Genomic DNA, 3,191 nt, shown 5'->3' on the forward strand with positions numbered 1-3,191 from the left:
GGTTTGCCTAAAGAGAAGGGAGATTCTTTGAGCTCTTTTCAGCTGTCTGGGTGACTTTGGTTAGGGTTTCTTTACTGTGTCAGAGGGACAGGGTGTAAAGCAGAGTTGAACAGAACAGAGACCAGAGGAGCAGAGGAAGAAGGTGGGTCGTCACCTGACATCAGCACGGAGATGTGGCTTTTGGCTCCACGTTTACTCCACGTATTAAGGATTTTGTTGTTTGGGTTTGTTTTTCCGTTGTTTTGAGATGCAGAGCCCTGGGCCCAGGAGGCTCTAGGCACTGGATGGGAGGTGATCCGGGTGAGTCCCGGTGAGCAAGGTGAGCATTGACTCCGGGACAGGACTAGATGGTCTTTTGCAGGTGTTGTGGTGAATCTGTGCACATGCTTTGTTTCTTGTGTTTTGCAGGGGTTCTACCACCTTCTAACAGACAGTCCAGTGCTTCAGGGCCCCTGCGGGTAAGAGGTGACTGTGGAGGAGAGGTAGGTAGGAGCTACCCCAGGAAAGCCATCCTTTCAGGCAGTATCTCAGTGTGAACATTTGCCTTTGGCTTTTTTACCTTGCAGAGAATGTGTGCAGCCTCAGAGGGCCGGAGCCACTTGCCAGTTTAGGTTTGATGGTCTTCAGCTGTCCTCATCAGTAGTCTCCTACTACTACGAGGCTTATCAATTAAAGCTGAACCTTTTCCAGTTGCAGGTGCCATCCTGCCTGCCTTTGGCAAAGGAGGAGCATTGAGGTTGAGTCTGGGAGGTAGTGAGGAGGTGCTGGGGTCTCCCTTACTTTCAGGAACACCCCGTAACTTTTTTTCTCACTCCCCCAGGTACGGCACACGGTGACGGCAGCAGCCTCGGGCTGGGGTCGGAGCCAGTGGCCCGAGAACGTCTCAGCTCAGGGGAGGGTGAGTAGCCAATTGCGGAGTTATCTCCCACGTGCTGCCCAACTCTCGTGTCAGTTTCTGTTTTCTTTCTCACAGCCGACCGAGTCAGGGATCACAGGACCCTGTGAGCCAGCCGGGCGTCCTTCCTTGGCATCCAAGATGGATTCACATCCCCAGCTGTGGGAAAGATAAGTGGAGGACTAGCACCTGGAGAGGGGATGAGAGCTGGGTCCAGTTTTATGGCATCTGGCTAACCTTTGGGAGCAGATGAGCAGTTGAGATGAGTCAGGGAGGCAGCAGGAGGAGCAGGGATCCTCTGTTGCTTTAGAAATCCCCTTTAAGTTTGTCTGTATCTCGCTTAGGTATCCCAGAAGATGACAGCCACAGCGTGTGACTCCAGTCAGAGCCAGTGAGCTCATTTAGCAGCTGGGCTTCAATGGGATAAGAGCTCTCCCTTTCTTTCATTGAATGGGATTTCTCAAGCTATTCCTGCTTTATTGAAGCATTAGCTTTGGTATCCAAATAAGCAGAGCTGTTTATGGCAGTAAAGAGGGTTACACTCAAATGCAGGGTTTTTAAATTGAATAATTTTGTGTGCTGTGTTGGTAAGGTGCTTTCCTAATTTGTTATTTTCTTTCTTTTCCTTAGGAGCCTTGCATCTTTTGGGATCTCCCAATCATTTCAACTGCAGCTTGGTATTTTTTCACCAGTGTTATCCTGTCCTCAGGTGAAGCTGCTCTGTGTTGAAGATAGCTACAGACCCCCAGGTTTGCAAGTAGTCAGTAGAGGGTTACAGCCCAGAGATGGAGGGAGGGCTGGGGTGCCATCTTAGGGATTGCCAGGGGTGTTTTGAAGGTAGTATGGGTGGCAGATCTTGTGGCTGTTTTTTTTTCTCACAGTTGACTCCGAGTACTCTCCCGATGCCAGGAACCTCTGAGTCAGCCCAGGTGCCCCTCCTCTGCATCAACGATGGATTCTCGTCCCCAGCTCTCGGCAAGATAAGTGCAGGGCAAAGACCCAGAGAGGGGTTGGGACTCGGTGCAAGTGTGTGCCTCACCTGGAGGGATTTTTGAAATTAGTAGGATACAATGGGTATTTTGTAACAGGTTATTTGGACACATCCAAGGAAGGGTTTACTTTGTATCATTGGATTCACGTGTGCAGGACAGAGCAGTTCTGGTCTGTGTCAAGTCCTCTGTCTCATCCATATTTTGTGTCCTTTGTCTCTTCATTGTGTCACATGGTGTGTGTCGTCACAGGTGCGGGGTGTCTCACTTGGGGTCAGCTTGGAACTGCTCTGCCCTGCTCCGTGGGTCAGTGGGTAGATAGAATATTGCTCAGAGTCTCCCATCAGCATGTCAGTTACCTCAGTCAGTGGAGCCGATGGCTGTACGGTCCTGCCGGGTGGAGCGGGTGTACATAACTCGTGTGCCATCATTATAGCCGAGTGTTGTGGAGCTGATGGTACTTGGATAGCAGGGCCTCGCAGCTGGGTTATCATTTGTATTCTTGTAGGCTGCGGTCAGAGTTCTCACTTGCTCAGTGGAAATGAGTTAAGTGGTTAAGGTCTCGGCGATCACGTGGGTGACCTGACTAACCCTTTGTTTTTTGTTGGGTTTTTTTTTTCAGATAAACAGACACAATGTACCCCAGACGGAGAGAAGTTGAAGCAGCCTGGTAAGAAGGTTGTATTAGGTGTTGGATGAAGGATGTCCGTTTTAGCCACAGGAGTCCTTTATCTTGTGTCTTTTTGTTCTTTATTTTCCAGATGGGGCCCAATCGGTCTCGAGGGGTAGCGGCTCAGCAGGGAGACGAGCGAGGTGAGAATTTTACTCCCCAGCCGAATTTGGAGTTAGTTTGAGGATGTTGTCTATGTGGTCAATCTCTGCATATATGTTGTAGCTGTTTAATTTTTTTTCCAGGTGATACACAACCCTTTGCCTGTCTGCTGAAGGTGCCGAAGGTCCATCCTGTAAGAGGTCAAGCTGAGGAAGCCTGAGATAGCCAGGATGAGGCAGTACGTCAGCACAAGCCTCCGTGTCCGTGTTGTCTCACAGCGGCCGTCTGCCCACTTCAGGGTGTGTAGCAACGCTTCGGCGTGGAGTCTGATGGGGTTTAGAGGTTTTTGGCTTTGCTTGTGAGCCATCCTTAAATGTTTGAGAGCTCAGTGTTTGAGCCTTTACCCCTTTCATTTGCAGGGACGGTCTTGGGAGCAGCTGAAGTGAGAGGAGCCTTCTAGGTGAGTCGGGGAGGCAGCAGGAGGAGCTGGGATCCACTGCAGCTTCAGAAATGCCCTCTAATTTTGTCTTTCACT

The 3,191-nt window shown here is 50.2% G+C and overlaps 2 long non-coding RNA genes across 2 annotated transcripts; both read left to right on the forward strand.

The window, feature by feature from the left end:
- Window positions 1-245: 245 nt before the first annotated feature.
- LOC113941861 lies at window positions 246-608 on the forward strand. Its single transcript, XR_003525783.1, has 3 exons — window positions 246-319; window positions 409-482; window positions 567-608. It is a non-coding gene; the product is annotated as an uncharacterized LOC113941861 (long non-coding RNA).
- A 1,909-nt stretch (window positions 609-2,517) lies between these two features.
- LOC113941862 lies at window positions 2,518-3,109 on the forward strand. The gene is made up of 3 exons (XR_003525784.1): window positions 2,518-2,562; window positions 2,646-2,697; window positions 2,800-3,109. It is a non-coding gene; the product is annotated as an uncharacterized LOC113941862 (long non-coding RNA).
- The last annotated feature ends 82 nt before the right edge of the window (window positions 3,110-3,191 follow it).

Source organism: Corapipo altera, unplaced genomic scaffold (genome assembly GCF_003945725.1).
Source record: "Corapipo altera isolate COAL_440 unplaced genomic scaffold, ASM394572v1 59409, whole genome shotgun sequence".
Lineage (NCBI taxonomy): Eukaryota > Metazoa > Chordata > Aves > Passeriformes > Pipridae > Corapipo > Corapipo altera.